The sequence below is a fragment of the Ranitomeya imitator genome, chromosome 9 (assembly GCF_032444005.1).
Source record: "Ranitomeya imitator isolate aRanImi1 chromosome 9, aRanImi1.pri, whole genome shotgun sequence".
NCBI classification, from domain to species: domain Eukaryota; kingdom Metazoa; phylum Chordata; class Amphibia; order Anura; family Dendrobatidae; genus Ranitomeya; species Ranitomeya imitator.
Window position 1 is genome coordinate 77,124,469 of NC_091290.1, and position 17,438 is coordinate 77,141,906.

The 17,438-nt window shown below is 45.6% G+C and overlaps 1 long non-coding RNA gene across 1 annotated transcript; it reads right to left on the reverse strand.

Moving 5' to 3' along the window:
- Positions 1 to 1,610: 1,610 nt before the first annotated feature.
- LOC138648813 (uncharacterized) lies at positions 1,611 to 7,941 on the reverse strand. Its single transcript, XR_011315192.1, has 2 exons — positions 4,198 to 7,941; positions 1,611 to 1,928 (listed from the first exon to the last, which is right to left on the reverse strand). It is a non-coding gene; the product is annotated as an uncharacterized lncRNA (long non-coding RNA).
- Between the last annotated feature and the right edge of the window lie 9,497 nt (positions 7,942 to 17,438).

A 17,438-nucleotide genomic window follows, 5' to 3' on the forward strand; every position in this document is an offset into this window, starting at 1 on the left:
TTGTTCCCTACTACTGGAAATGGAATATGAAAATGATTAAAGGGAAACAGTCAGCAGGTTTCCTAATAAAAAACTAAAGCCATCTCTTTTACTTGTGTTGTACGACTATTAACAATTTGTACATAAAGCCACCAACGTCCCCGGCACACCCAAAACATACCCTTTATTGACTCCCACTGCGCCGTAGGTTGTTGCATTTCAGTCCATTGGGCGTTGCTGATCTTTGATCGGCGCCTCCTCTGCTCCTCTTTGCGCGGCTCCTGCCTTCATTGATGTGCACGACACATGCTACGTCATACACACAGCGCTGTAAATCTTGTGCCTGCGCAGTTGAAACACAGGCATGCGCAGGCTCACTTTACCCTACTTCTACACAAGCAGGAGTTTTCTGAGATGATAGTCAGCTGAGAGAATGGGCGAGACAACCCCAAACTACCCGTTACCTAAATTCATAGCTTACTTTACACAGCTAATACTCCTCTTTTCTCTGCTATATGTAGAAACAGGAAGTCTCTTGTCCCTGCATGAGTCATCCCCCCTTCAACTCCTGACCCAGCTGCTCTGCTAGTCCTGTTTACAGTGATGACTCATGCAGAGAAAATAGACTTCCTGTTTCTACATAGAGTTTAGAAGCATTCAGCAAGTCTGTTTTTAATCACTTGATCTCATAGACCAAATAAAAAAGAGAAGAATTAGCTCAGTAGAAAGGCAAAATGAGCAATTGTAAGTATACGGTGCTGTATAATATGATGATGCAATATATTAAGATGATAAAGTGCTTTTTTTAAAGAGAACCTGTCACATTGCACCTGTAGAAAGCACATTTTACCTCACAAAATGAATCCACTGTGATCCCCTGCTATAATGTCAGTATTGTCTTTTGCTTCCTCCCCTGCCCAGGAGATGTGGTATGCTCCGTACACGGTCAGACACAGTCAATTTTTAAAATGAACTTTCGTTCGTGGGAAAACCCCTTTAATGTAACCGGCTTCCTCTGCCTGAAGACACGTCGTGCATCTGCTGCCGGGATCGACTAAATGACTCACTGCACCTGCACGTAATTTGTGCAGGCGCAGTAAAGCAGACCGCCACCATCTTTGTGCAGACAGATAGCGGCGGTCACATTAAAACTGCACATGCACTCCTCCTGGCCAAAGATGGCAGCGGTCAGTGACTTATTCGGCTGATCCTGGAGACAGCGTGTTCATGATGGTGTTCCACTGGTGTTACTGCCCAAGAGGCTGCGTGAGAGTGTGAGTTTGAGTGTGTAAGGGTGTGAGTGTGTCTGAGAGTAAATGTGAGTGTGTGTGTGTGTGGTGCAACGGTGTTCCGCTGGTGGTGCCGCGCAATAGGTTGGTACCAGCAGCAGTTTCCATATTGAGACACACATCACTTGGGTGTCCCAATAGGGCGGTCGGTGAACTTCCTGCGCATGGAATCCTGGGATATGGTGACATCTGGACAGAACAGGAAATGAAAACATTACAAGGCAATTATATAAATAGATGGCTGTCATCCATATGCAGCAGAAGATTATCAAGCCACCCATACTGAGTCCTGGAAGCTGCATCAGCTTGAAGGACTTTGCTGGAATAAGTTAAAGCATAATAAATATTTTAATATTATTTATTTATATAGCACCATTGATTCCATGGTGCTGTACATGAGAAGGGGTTACATACAAATTACAGATATCACTTACAGTAAAAAAAACAATTACAGACTGATACAGAGGGGTGAGGACCCTGCCCTTGCGTGCTTACATTCTACAGGGTGGTGGGGAAGGAGAAAATAGGTTGGGGGTTGCAGGACCTCCGGTGTAGGTGAGGCGGTAGCTCCGGTAGTGGTGAGGAGGCAGCGGGGGTCAGTGCAGGCTTTTCAGGTTCCTTCTGAAGTGCTTTTTTTAAAGAGAACCTGTCACATTGCACCTGTAGACAGCACATTTTACTTCACAAAATGAATCTACTGTGATCCCCTGCTATAATGTCAGTATTGTCTTTTGCTTCCTCCCCTGCCCAGGAGATGTGGTATGCTCCGTACACGGTCAATTTTTAAAATGAACTTTCGTTCGTGGGAAAACCCCTTTAACCCCTTAGTGACCGCCAATACGCCTTTTAACTGACCTGAGATATATGAGAATAGCCTCCCCATACAGATGACAATCCAGCAGCTGTCCGCTGTACACTATAGCTGACAACTTGCTGCATCAGCCACAATCAGTGTTTGCACCGTCCAAATCTGTTTAACCCCTTAGATGCTGCTGTCAATAGTGACTACATCATTATAAATGGTTAACAGAGTGTGGGGGCTCCCTCTTTTTCCAAATTGGTGGTCTCAGATCATGATTGTGTGGTCCTGATGTTTGCCATGGCAATTCGCGACCAAATAGCGGCCTTAGAGTCTGAGGACTGTAGTAATCTGTTCAGAAGTTAGCGGCAGTTAAGTGGTAAAAATACACATTTTCATTTTTCTCATGCCACTTTGCATTAATTCCTGAAAATCACCCGAAGGGTTAACAAACTACCTGACTGCAATTTTCAATATGTCAGGGGGTGCTGTTTTTAAAATGGTATCACTTGTGGGGGTTTCCCTATATATAGGACCCCCAAATTCACTTCAAACATGGATAGGTCCCTAAAAAAATACATTTTGTAAATTTCCTTGAAAAAAATTTAAATTGTTGCCACGTTTTTAAACCTCCTAAAATGCTAACAAAATAAAATAACATTTTGAAAATGGTGCTGATGTAAAGCAGACATGTGGGAAATGTTATTTATTAATGTTTTGCTGTGGTATGACTATTGGGATTAAAGGGATTATCATTGAAAGTTTGAAAATTGCTAATTTTTTTACATTTTTTTCAAATGTCTGATATTTTTTATAAATAAACACAAAACATATGAACCTAAATTTACCATTATCATAAAGTATAATGTGTCACGAAAAAACAATCTCAAAATCACTGGGATTTGTTGAAGCGTTCCACAGTTATTACCACATAAAGTGACACTGGTCAGATTTAAAAAATTTGGCTCTGTCACTAAGGGGTTAATGTAACCGGCTTCCTCTGCCTGAAGACACGTCGCGCATCTGCTGCCGGGATCGACTGAATGACTCACTGCACCTGCACGTAATTTGTGCAGGTGCAGTAAAACAGACCGCCGCCATCTTTGTGCAGACAGATAGCGGCGGTCACATTAAAACTGCGCATGCGCTCCTCCTGGACAAAGATGGCGGAAGTCAGTGACTCATTCGGCTGATACTGGAGACAGCGTGTTCATGATGGTGTTCCACAGGTATTACTGCCCAAGAGACTGCGTGAGAGTGTGTGTGAGTTTGAGTGTGTAAGTGTGTGAGTGTGTCTGAGAGTGAATATGAGTGTGTGTGTGTGTGAGTGTGTGGTTCAACGGTGTTCCGCTGGTGGTGCCGCGCAATAGGTTGGTACCAGCAGCAGTTTCCATATTGAGACACACATCACTTGGGTGTCCCAATAGGGCGGTCGGTGAACTTCCTCCGCTTGGAATTCTGGGATATGGTGACATTTGGACAGAACAGGAAATGAAAACATTATAAGGCAATTACATAAATAGTTGGCTGTCATCCATATGCAGCAGAAGATTATCAAGCCACCCATACTGAGTCCTGGAAGCTGCATCAGCTTGAAGGACTTTGGTGGAATAAGTTGAAGCATAATAAATGTTTTAATATTTATTATAATAGGTTCCTTCTGAAGGATCCGAATGTGGTTGATAGACGGACGTGTTGGGGCAAAGAATTCCAGAGGATGGGGGATATTAGGGAGAAGTCTTGGAGGCGGTTGCGTGAGGAGCGAATAAGTGCGGAGGAGAGAAGAAGGTCTCTATGTAGATGGAGGACGGCACTCTCTGGGCAGTGTTTTGTTTCCGTCTCTATGTAGATGGAGGACGGCACTTTCTGGGCATTGTTTTGTACAATATGGGCACCATTTGCAACAGCTGCTAAAAGACATAGTAATTATAGCGGACAAAAGTGATGTGGACCCACTTAGTTAACTAATTTGGTAAAGGGCTACTCCAAGAAGAAAAGTCTAAGGGAACATGTATTTTTCTCCATTTACTGACTTTCCCACAGGGAACCCCAGGTCACTAACCCCAAAATATCCTCAATTAATAATGCCTAATACAAACATGTGCAAAGTCACCAAGCTGCAGGATTTACCGTAAGCTGGAATTATGGTCACAGTTCAAGGCACGCAGTGCAGAGGTCAAGGCTGCTAGACTTTGCTGGCAAATTGATCATCAGGCAGGATAGGTCAGGACGGAGGCAGACAAGTAGAGAGGATCAAGAACACAAACCAGAATTATAAAAAAAGAAACAGGGGCAAACACTTCTCAGCAGACTCTAAACTGAAAAAATAAACCTTATTCCTATATTCCTAATTCATTGAGTGGTGTGGAAACGATCGGTAACAAGCTTGGGGCACTTACTTGGACACTGGCTTGAGTTAGTGTCAATATGCATGCACTGACCCTTTAAGAGGGTGGAAGAGTTTTGAAATCCATAGCCAGGCACCATGGGAGGTGAACCGGCATATTGTGGCAGACACAGGATATCACTGTGAGGATAGTAGCTACAGGTGGGTAAATTAGGGATCTATGTGTCACGATAGGACTGGCGAGTAAACTGGGACTAGGAGCAACTTTCCTGGACCTAGCACTATGGGGTGCTCTTACTTGCCTGTTCACTGGGATACCTCAGATGGCGAGGATGCCGGGGCCTCCACCCCTGCCCTGTCTCCTAGCTGCAGCCCTGCGTCTGTATCCTCCCCACCCGGGGAAGAGATGCGCTACTGTGTACCGTAGTACACCAACCCGATATACAGGGGAACAAAGACAAGGGTAAAAGAAAATTCCACTCAAAATACACTCTCACAATTAACAGAGGTATTCACCATGGTGTGAAGGATGGGGGAAGAAAGTAAGGCAGGTAAGGATGAGGAATTTCCAAGCGTACAAACCAAGCAACAGTCGCACAATAAACTCCTCCAGCTCTCCCTATCCACACCAGCTCCTCTCACTCCAGGTCTATGTAGCAAGTGCCAACTCAGACAAGGACCTGGCCAGAAGGCCTAGCTTTTATAGGAGAGAGGGGTGGCTAACCGAGCACAGCTGAATGCAGGAATTTCCACATGGCTGATTAACCCCTGTCCTGCTGAAAGAAAACAAACACATTTAATACACTGAAGAAGTACTTCTTCTCAGCGGTGAAGCAGGAGCCATCAGAAGCTGCGGTCTTCTGGCACTGCTCTGTTGTGATAACTCCGTGACACTATGTTGACAAAGTATCACTAGTAATTTTCAGTTGAAAAACAAAGCTCTTCCTCCACACCCCATCACTAATAGTGAGCGGTATGTGAGTAACTATTAGGTGACTACACACTTTCTGTTTGGGTGCTGATCTTTTTCATCAGAAATCTTTGCTAGGGAAATGTTTTATTTTGTGGATTTCATTCTTTTTCTGAGAATTATAAACATCCATGACACATTTTCAGGGAATCCAAAAATTATAACATACAATATTAAGTTAAAAATTCCCACATCAGAGTATACCATCCACAAATGTATCGATTCTGTGCACTAGTGTGTCAGAGGTAACAGACAGTCACTCTGTATCTGTCTTTAGAAGGTCTCTGCATTTGGCATTGCAGACGCCTTCTTAATCCTTCTGACTTTTGGACCCAGTGCAACCTCCCATCTGCTCTAATTGACAAACCTGGACCTGGGTGTTTATAGACTCTGTCTGCTTCAGGGAACCACCGGTGATATTCATATTTCCCCTTGTGAAGTCTTGGAGTTATAGCAGTCGGCTTAAGTCCTCTCTGGTGCTCTTGGAGAAAGTTTGGTGTTACCTCTCCCGAGTCTGCTCAACCTAAGTTTCTTCCCCCTTGTCTCCCTTCTTGTCTTTAGTGTATAGTGGGGACTGACCCGTGCACATCCCCCTTCCCTATTCAGGGCCTAGCTCTAGGGATATACAGGGCTTAGGTTTCCTGCTCAGCGATTGGTGTGGAACTAATATAAGAACGATATGGTAGGCAGGGTCCTATTAGATTTGCCTAGGGTTCCCCACTTCCCCTTTCCCTAGCGTTTGGGCTTCCTTCCCCTCATGCCTCCGTGTTGCATTTAGTCATTCCCACACTATGTGTGACATTCTGCCAGCCACAGAAGCCCAATAAATAAACCTTATGGTATGTGCACACAGCATCTATTTGCTGTCTTTTTGGAGCAGAAACTCAAGTTAGTTTTTTATGGAAAATTTACATAGATTGCACATTGTTTCTTCTCAAAAAACTACTAAAAAAACTCAGTTTGAACATACCCTTAACCCCTTTCTGACCTTGGACGGGATAGTACGTCCGAGGTCAGATCCCCCCCTTGATGCGGGCTCCGACGATGAGCCCGCATCAAAGCCAGGACATGTCAGCTGTTTCCCGGCCTGCTGTGAGCTCCACCCTGTGGTCGGCGCTCATAGCACACCTGCATTTGTGCTATGATGATCGCTGCTATGTAGCAGAGGCGATCAAGTGGTGCCAGCTTCTAGCTTCCCATGGAGGCTATTGAAGCATGGCAAAAGTAAAAAAAAAAAAAAAAAAAATGTAAAAATATATAAAAGTTTTAGGGTATGTTTCCACATTCAGGAAACGCTGCGTGTTTGACGCTGCATAGAGATGCAGCGTCAAAAAAAGCAGCGCCCAGATGTTACAGCATATTGGAGGGGATTTAATGAAATCCCATCTCCACTATGCGTGGTAACACGCATCCGGCGGCCCTGCGATTCCGGACATGTGGCGCGTCTTTTTAGATCGAAGCATGTCCGTTTACCTTGCGGCGCCGCTGCAAGGTATAGCACAGGGCCCTATGTGTGGGGTGCGATGATACCGGATGTGTGCAATGAACACATCCGGCATCATCGCGTCCCCAGAAGGGGGCGGAGCTTTGGGCGGAGCGATTTTGCGGCTCCGCCCAAACCGCCGGCCATCCTGAACGTGGACATGTACCCTAAATCACCCCCCTTTCGCCCAATTCCAAATAAATCAATTTAAAAAAAATCAAACCTACACATATTTGGTATCACCGCGTTCAAAATTGCCTGATCTATCAATAAAAAAAAAGATTAACCTGATCACTGAACAGCGTAGCGAGAAAAAAATTTGAAACGCCAGAATTACTTTTTTTGTAATATGTAATAACGGGCGATCAAAAGAATGTATCTGCACCGAAATAGTATCATTAAAAACGCCAGCTCAGCACGCAAAAAATAAGCCCCCAACCAACCCCAGATCATGAAAAATGGAGGCGCTACGGGTATCGGAAAATGGCGCAATTTTTTTTTTTTGTAGCAAAGTTTGGAATTTTTTTTTCACCACTTAGATAAATAATAACCTAGTTATGTTAGGTGTCTATGAACTCGTAATGACCTGGAAAATCATAATGGCAGGTCAGTTTTAGCATTTAGTGAACCTAGCAAAAAAGCCAAACAAAAAACAAGTGTGGGATTGCACTTTTTTTGCAATTTCACCGCACTTGGAATTTTTTTCCCTTTTTCTAGTACACGACATGCTAAAACCAATGGTGTCGTTCAAAAGTACAACTCGTTCCGCAAAAAATAAGCCCTCACATGGCCAAATTGACGGAAAAATAAAAAAAGTTATGGCTCTGGGAAGGAGGGGAGTGAAAAACGAACACGGAAAAAACGAAAATCCCAAGGTCATGAAGGGGTTAAATACACACTTAAAGAGAGACCATCATTATAAAAAGGCAGTCCAACCTGCAGACAACATGTTATAGATCAGGGGGAGCTGAGCTGAGCAGATTGATATATAGTTTAGTAGGAAAATATTCAGAATATCCTGTGAGATAGTCATTTATTCCCCTGAATGCCCTGCTGTTTCTGCGATGTTTAGTCCAGTAGGTGGTCCTATAAGTGACTGACAGCTTTCTTTGTATCAGAGTACATACAGAGATGGCTGTGAATCACTGATTAGACAGTCCACTGGACTGAAAATCCCCAAAAGAACAGAGGTTTAAATGAATACAACACCAGATGCATTAAATATTTTCTCACAAAACTACATATAAATCTACTTAGCTTTCCCTGATCTATAACATGTTGCCTGCAGATTGCACAGCATTTTCATGGTGACCAGTTCCCTTTAAATCTGTCAATCTAGTTAAGTACTTGGCTAAGAAAGCACCTTCCTTGGGGGACATTCTGTCACCAAGTTTATATATAAATGAAACAAAATCATCTGAAAAAAACTTGGCTACATACAGTAGGAAAATATAAATGTGGACATTGCACGTTTGTGCTGTGACCACATGGTTAATACTAAAGCATTCAGTTCAAGTGTTACAAAAAAAGTTACAATATCAAGAAATACATAAATAATACATAAATTGCAATACTTCATATGTAGTATACCTACTTACCTGCCACTTTTCCAGTGCGGCTAGTAAAAAAAAACGTTTTTAAATGTTCGGCAGCTTCAAATCATTTTTCAGTACAACATGATGGGGTATCTACTATATAATTGTCTAAGGGTCACTTCTGTCTTTCTGTCTGTCACGGATATTCATTGGTCGCGGCCTCTGTCAGTCAAGGAAATCCAAGTCGCTGATTGGTCGCGGCAAAACAGCCACGACCAATCAGCGACGGGCACAGTCCTGCGGCAAAATGGCCGCTCCTTCCTCTCCGCAGTCAGTGCCCGCTCCATACTCCCCTCCAGTCAGCCCTCACACAGGGTTAATGCCAGCGTTAATGGACCACGGTGTAACACACTCCATTAACGCAGCTATTAACCCTGTGTGACCAACTTTTTACTATTGATGATGTGTATGCAGCATCAATAGTAAAAAGATCTAATGTTACAAATAATAATAATAATAATTAAAAAAAAGGTTATTCTCACCCTCCGCCGTCACATCATCTCCTAGGCAGTGCAAGTGGCAGGTTCCGGTGGCAAGGATGCTATGCGAGAAGGACCTTCCATGACGTCACGGTCATGTGACAGCGACGTCATCACAGGTCGTGCACTCATACCAACCCTGGGTCCGGAAGCTGCCGTGTGCACCGCACACAGGCCCGAGGACTACAAGAGGCCTTCGGAAGGTGAGTATATGTTTATTTTTTATTTTAAGTCTTTTTTAACCTGTTACATACATGACTGGGCAATATACTACGTGGCTGGGCAATATACTACGTGACTAGCCAATATACTATGTGACTGGGCAATATACTACGTGGCTGGGCAATATACTACGTGACTGGGCAATATACTACGTGACTGGGCAATATACTACGTGACTGGGCAATATACTACGTGGCTGGGCAATATACTACGTGACTGGGCAATATACTACGTGACTGGGCAATATACTACGTGACTGGGCAATATACTACGTGGCTGGGCAATATACTACGTGACTAGCCAATATACTATGTGACTGGGCAATATACTATGTGACTGGGCAATATACTACGTGACTAGCCAATATACTATGTGACTGGGCAATATACTACGTGACTGGGCAATATACTACGTAACTGGGCAATATACTATGTGGCTGGGCAATATACTATGTGACTGGCCAATATACTACGTGACTGGGCAATATACTACGTGCCTGGGCAATATACTACGTCGCTGTGCAATATACTACGTGACTGGCCAATATACTACGTGACTGGTCAATATACTACGTGCCTGGTCAATATACTACGTGTCTGGGCAATATACTACGTGGCTTGGCAATATACTATGTGGCTGGGCAATATGCTCTGTGCTGTATACTACGTGGCTGGGCAATATACTATGTGACTGGGCAATATACTACATGACTGGGCAATATACTACGTAGCTGGGCAATATAGCACGTGTCTGGGCAATATACTACGTGGCTTTGCAATATACTATGTGACTGGGCAATATAGTACGTGTCTGGGCAATATACTACGTGGCTGGGCAATATACTACGTGACTGGGCAATATACTACGTGGCTTTGCAATATACTATGTGACTGGGCAATATAGTACGTGTCTGGGCAATATACTACGTGGCTGGGCAATATACTACGTGGCTGGGCAATATACTACGTGACTGGGCAATATACTACGTGGACATGCATATTCTAGAATACCCGATGCGTTAGAATCAGGCCACCATCTAGTGTGTAAAGCAGTGGTCCCCAACTCCAGGCCTCGAGGGCAGCCAACAGTGCAGGTTTTCAGGATTTCCTTAGTATTGCACAGGGGTTGGAATCATCACCTGTGCAGATGATCACATTACCACCGATGCAATACTAAAGAAATCCTGAAAACCTGCACTGTTGGCGGCCCGCGAGGCCTGGAGTTGGGGACCACTGGTGTAAAGAAATGGGCATAGAGAGAGTTTCTATTCCTATGAGAGGTGGGGACCATCACAGAAAATTATTAAATAGAGAATCTTGGTGGATTTATAATTTGAGAACAAGAGCCCCTATGGGAATGAATATAAAACAAAATCTTACATATCATATATAAAAATATCTAGAATTAGTTTTTTCTCCCCTATTTTTATATATCTTCTATGCATGATATCGAGTTTTATATTTATATGATATTTTGTCTGCATTTTAAATGGAATATTAGTAGAAATGTATCCTGAGAGGTGATGAATGATTTATTTTCTTAATTTCTCTAGAGCACCTGATTCAAACAGGATGTTGTATGTAAGGTTAACTTGAAACATATATGGTATGCAATGACTAAGAACCGCAAGGTTCGAAACGTGTCTGCCTCTACTACCTTCTTGGGGACTGGAGACACATATGCTGTAGATTATTTTAAAGTATTTTTCAATAAACTACGACATTTTTATGATACAAGTGGAGCTGGATATAGCTCACTCTGCTTCCATCGGCACGACGTGATACGTTCCCGTTCTGTCTATGTTCTCCATGGCCGCAAGCTCCTTCAGGGTCCTGCAGATCAAAAAGACGAATGTACAGTAAATAAAAACATCATCTTGTCCTGCAAAAAGCAAGCCATCACACAGCTGCGTCAGTGCAAAAATCAAAAAGTTATAGCTCTCAGAATAAAGCAATGCAAAAATAATTATTTTTTCTATAAAATAGTTTTTATTGTGTAAAAGCATCAAAACATAAAGATATAACTGTGGTATTGCTGTAATCATACTGACCCAAAGAATAAATCCGCCTTATCAATTTTACCAAACACGGAACAGTATTTAAAAAAAAATCCTGAATTACAGGTTTTTATTCATTCTACCTCCCAAAAATAAGAATAGAAAGCGGTCAAAAAATGTCATGTGCCCGAAAATGGTATCAATAAGAACGTCAACTCGTCTCGCAAAAATAACCTATCTCATGACCGTCAGTCGAAATATGAAAAAATTATAGCTGCCTAAATATAGCAATGCAAAAACTAGTTTTTGCAATAAAAAGTTTTAGTTTGTGACAAACACAAAAACCTCCAAATAGATCTGGTATTGATGTAATCGCACCAATCCAAAGAATAAAGTCACCTAATCACTTATACAGCACGAGAAATAGCGTAAAAAATAAATAAAACCAATGATTCACCTGCTGTTGATTTGTTCATTCTGCCTCTCAAAGATTGCGGTAAGGCTCGACACATATTTATCCTGCACTTTACGCTAAGCGCATTCACCAGGGTTTTCATGTAAATCTCTGAAATACGTGATTCAGACAGAACCCCAAGAGGAAGACTTGTGATCCAGCGGTGTCCGTCTTTTTAGGGGAGCATAAAAGCACTATCGACCAGTTTAGTGCACTTCTGAAAAGGACAACGCTGAACAGAGGCCAGAACACCGCTGAACAGAGGCCAGACGTAGCCAGAGTAACTCTGCTGCCTCATAGTGAAATAAGCCCTTGGGGGCTTAATCTGTCACGTCACTTGGAGATTAAGATGGAAATCCCAAAGTAAGTGATCAGCATAGAGTGCCACATAAATGTGATTGCAAATGTTATGTAAAATGTTCCAATAAAAGCTTCAACTCAATCCACAAAAAAAACAAATCCCCACTCTGCTGCCGGATCCCCACTCGCGCTGACATGTTCGTTTTTTTACTGTCAGCACGAACCGCAAAACGTCCCGCACACGTGCACTTAGATGACACACACGGATCTCATCTGTGTAACATATCCCGGCGCCTAAGAAACAGCGGTACAGTAAGCGCTGCTTCCTGGTGCAAGGTGCTGAAGACGCTCTCATCATTGTCCCCTATTATGCTCAGTGCAGGTAGGGGAGAATGATGAGAGTTATGTTCAAGGGATAACAATGACAGCAGGCGATGGCTGATGAGGCTATTACTCCCATCAGCTTACACCTGCTGCCGCCAATAACAGTGACAGCAGCAGCCGCTGATGGGAGTATTCATCAGCCGACATCTACGCTATAAATAAATACACTGCTCAAAAAAATAAAGTGAACACTTAAACAACAGAATATAACTCCAAGTAAATCAAACTTCTATGAAATCAAACTGTCTACTTAGGAAGCAACACTGACAATCAATTTCACATGCTAGTGTGCAAATGGAATAGATAACAGATGTAAATTATTGGCAAATATCAAGACACACTCAATAAAGGAGTAGTTCTGCAGGTGGGGACCACAGACCACATCTCAGTACCAATACTTTCTGGCTGATGTTTTGGTCATTTGTGAATGTTGGTTGTGCTTTCACACTCGTGGTAGCATGAGACGGACTCTACAACCCACACAAGTGGCTCAGGTAGTGCAGCTCATCCAGGATTGCACATCAATGCGAGCTGTGGCAAGAAGGTTTGCTGTGTCTGTCAGCATAGTGTCCAGAGGCAGGAAGCGCTACCAGGAGACAGGCCAGTACACCAGGAGACATGGAGGGGGCCGTAGGAGGGCAACAATCCAGCAGCAGGACCGCTACCTCCGCCTTTGTGCAAGGAGGAACAGGAGCACTGCCAGAGCCCTGCAAAACAACCTCCAGCAGGCCACAAATGTGCATGTGTCTGCACAAATGGTTAGAAATGGGCTCCATGAGGATGGTCTGAGTGCCCAACATCCACAGACGGGGGTTGTGGTCACAGCCCAACACCGTGCAGGACGCTTGGCATTTGCCACAGAACACCAGGATTGGCAAATTCGCCACTGGCACCCTGTGCTCTTCACAGATGAAAACAGGTTCACACTGAGCACATGTGACAAACGTGGCAGAGTCTGAAGACGCCGTGGAGAGCGATCTGCTGCCTGCAATATCCTTCAGCATGACCGGTTTGGCAGTGGGTCAGTAATGGTGTGGGCTGGCATTTCTTTGGAGGGCCGCACAGCCCTCCATGTGCTCTCCAGAGGTAGCCTGACTGCCATTAGGTGTCGAGATGAGATCCTCAGACCCCTTGTGAGACCATATGCTGGTGCTGTTGGCCATGGGCTCCTCTTAATGCAGGACAATGCCAGGCTTCATGTGGTTGGAGTGTGTCAGCAGTTCATGCAAGATGAAGGTATTTAAGCTATGGACTAGCCCACCCGTTCCCCAGACCTGAATCCGATTGAACACATCTGGGACATCATGTCTCACTCCATCCACCAATGTCACGTTGCACCACAGACTGTCCAGGAGTTGGTGGATGCTTTAGTCCAGGTCTGGGAGGAGATCCCTCAGGAGACCATCCGCCGCCTTATCAGGAGCATGCCCAGGCGTTGTACAGTAGGGAGGTCATACAGGCACGTGGAGACGTGGAGGCTACACACAATACTGAGCATCTTTTCCTTGTCATGAGGCATTTCCACTGAAGTTGGGTCAGCCTGTAATTTGATTTTCCACTTTGATTTTGAGCATCATTCCAAATCCAAACCTCCATGGGATATTCATTATGATTTACATTGATAATTGTTATATTTTATTATTCTGAACACATTCCACTATGCAATGAATACAAATTTGCAACTGGAATATTTCATTCAGAAATATCTAGGATGTGATATTTTAGTGTTCCCTTAATTTTTTTAAGCAGTGTACATGAAAAACCCGACGTGGGTTCTCCTGTATTTTCTATAACCAGCCAGGCAAAACTGACAGCTGGGGGCTACAAACCTCAGCTGTCAGCTTCAGCAAGGTTGGTTATCAAGAATAGATGCGTATAAATCACACGGCACATGTAATAGACACTGCAGGATAGGTGAGTGAAGTGCCATCACGCTGCTGGCACCTGCTCTTTAAACTCTCCCAGCGCATGCACATTACAGTACCTTGCTCTGACCTTGGCAGGGCAAATTACACCTGCACAAGAGGGCGACTGATGACACTGTGTGAATCAAGTAGGATGTGTCAACAACTAGTGTTGAGCAATACCTTCCGATACCTAGAAGTATCAGTATCGGATCGGATGATATCCCAAAAATATCGGATCTCGCCGATACCGATACCAATGCAAGTCAATGGGACACAAATATCGGAATGTAAATAAGCCCTTTCTGTCCTTAAACATCCTGTTCCAGAGGGGGGAAGAGTGTGAGGGGTGCGTGGGCGGACACTGTGAGTGTCTGTGCGGGCCTGCCAGGGATGTTTACCTGCTTACCGGGGCTCTCTGGGGTCTGTGCGGCGTGCGGGGTGTCTCTGCGGTGGGCGGGGTCTCTGTGCGGTGGGCGGGGTCTCTGCAGGGCGTGCGGGGTGTCTCTGCAGGGTGTGCGGTGGGCGGGGTCTGTGTGGCGGGCGGGGTCTATGCGGGGCGTGCGGGGGTCTGTGCAGGGCATGCGGGGGTCTCTGTGGCGGGTGGGGGTCTATGCGGGGCGTGCGGGGGTCTCAGCGGGGCGTGCAGGGGTCTCTGCGGCGGGGTCTCTGTGCGGCGTGCGGGGGTCTCTGCCGGCCGTGCGGGGGTGTGTGCAGGGAGTGCGGGGGTCTGTGCGGGGGTCTCTGCGGTGGACGGGGTCTCTGCCGGCCATGCGGGGGTCTGTGCGGCGGGCGGGGTCTCTGTGCGGCGGGCAGCAGTCTCTACCGGCCGTGCGGGGGTCTCTGCGGCCATGCGGGGCTCTGTGCGGGGCGTTTGGGGGTCTGTGCGGCGGGCGGGGTCTCTGTGCGGCGTGCGGGGGTCTCTGCCGGCCGTGCGGGGGTCTCTGCGGGGCGTGCGGGGGTCTCTGCCGGCCGTGCGGGGGTCTGTGCGGGGGTCTGCGCGGGGTGTGCGGGGGTCTGTGCGGGGCGTGTGGGGGTCTGTGCGGGGCGTGCGGGGGTCTCTGCGGCGGGCGGGGTCTCTGCAAATGAGCTCGCAGGATGCGTTTTACCCATAGACTTGTATTAGCGATGGATCGCGACGGATGGCCACACGTTGCGTCCGTAATGCAACGGATCTGTCGTGTTTTGGCGAACCGTCGGCACGAAAAGACGTTCAAGTGAAGGTTTTTTTGTCCGTCGCGCCCGCCATTTTCTACCGCGCATGCGTGGCAGAAACTCCGCCCCCTCCTCCCCGCACTTCAGAATGGGCAGCGGATGCGTTGAAAAACTGCAACTGCTGCCCACGTCGTGCACAAATTTCACAACGTGCGTCGGTACGTCGGCCCGACGCATAGCGACGGACCCGTACCGACGCAAGAGTGAAAGAGGCCTTAATGAGTGTTGAATTAAAAAAAAAAAAAGAAGAAAGCGGAAAAAACGGCGGGGGCTACCGCGCAATTTTCTGCGCCAGAGGGGGAAAGCCGACAGCCGGGGGCCAATATTTGAAGCCTGCTATGAATATCAGCCCGCAGCTGTCTGCGTAGCCTTTACTGGCTATTAAAAAAGGGGGACCCCCCCAAAAAATGACGTGGGGTCCCCCTATATTTTATAGCCAGAAAGGCTACGCAGACAGCTGCGGGCTGATATTCATAGCCTAGAGAGGGGCCATGAATATTGTTCCCCCCCCCCCCCCCGGCTAGAAATTCCAGTCCGCAGCCGCCCCAGAAATGGCGCCAATTCCGGCACTTAGCCCCTCTCTTCCCATTCCCGTGTAGCGGTGGGATATGGGATAATAAGGGGTTAATGTCACCTTGCTATTGTAAGGTGACATTAAGCCAGGTTAATAACGGAGAGGCCGCAGAGACCCAGCACACACGCAGAGAGCCCCACGGTCACGCACAGACACCGCCCGCGCACACGCACCCAGTCTCCGCCCACACTTCTTTATACTGCATAATTGCACTATGGGAACTTCCGATTCCGATATCGTAAAAATATCGGAACTCAGTAGCAGAAAAATACCGGATTACTCACCGGTAATGCTCTTTTATAGAGCCCACGACAGCACCCACTAGAGAGAGGGGATCCGCCCCTAGGAACAGGAAACCTACAGAGAGATAAAAGGGGCGGCCCCCCCTCGCTCCTCAGTTGTTTTACAGAGAATAGGAGGAACCGCCGCCAGGTTTTAGTTAACAGGTTCAGGTATATCCATATATATATATATATATACATATTTACAACCTTATGCTACTTTCTTCTAATATTTACACCTCACCAAAGAAGCACCACGTGCGACTATATACAGAAAAGGGAGGGATGTGAAAGGGTGCTGTCGTGGGCTCTATAAATGAGCATTACCGGTGAGTAATCCGGTATTTTCTATTCGCCACGACAGCACCCACTAGAGAGAATTTCAGAGACTATAGACTGGGTGGGTTTACTGAGTCAAGGACCGATACCCCAAAAGTCAGATCAGAAGCAGAAGATAGATCTAATCTATAATGTTTATAGAAGGTATTAGGTGAAGACCAAGTTGCAGCCTTACATATAAGGTCTATTGGCACATTCGCCCTTTCTGCCCAGGAAGTCGACAAGGCTCTTGTAGAGTGTGCTCCTATATGCATTGGAGGATCTCTACCTCCAGCTTTATACGCCAAGATTATGGCCTCTCTGATCCAGCGAGATAATGTGTTCTTTGTCACTCTGGTACCTTTGGTTTTACCCTGGAAAGACACAAAGAGAGCCCTACTCTTCCTCCAGTCCCTGGTTCTCTCTAAATAGGCTAACACAATCCTTTTTACATCTAGAGTATGAAGTTTTACTTCTTCTGGAGTTGAGTGGTTCTCATAAAAGGTAGGTAACAAGATCTCCTGGGCTCTATGAAAAGTAGTGGCTACTTTAGGAAGATAACAAGGGTCTGTTTTCAAAATTATCCTATCTGATGTTACCGATAAAAAGGGAGGATCTATAGATAATGCATGGAGATCGCTCACTCTTCTAGCAGAAACTAATGCCACTAACAATACCGTTTTCAAAGAAATATTTTTTAGTGAGGCTGTATGGAGAGGCTCAAACGGTGGCTGTGTCAATGCTTCTAGGACTATGGATAAATCCCACTGAGGAACCTGCGGTATGCTAATTGGTCTTGAACGCTCACAGGCAGATATAAATCGGGATATCCACCGATTACCCGCAACA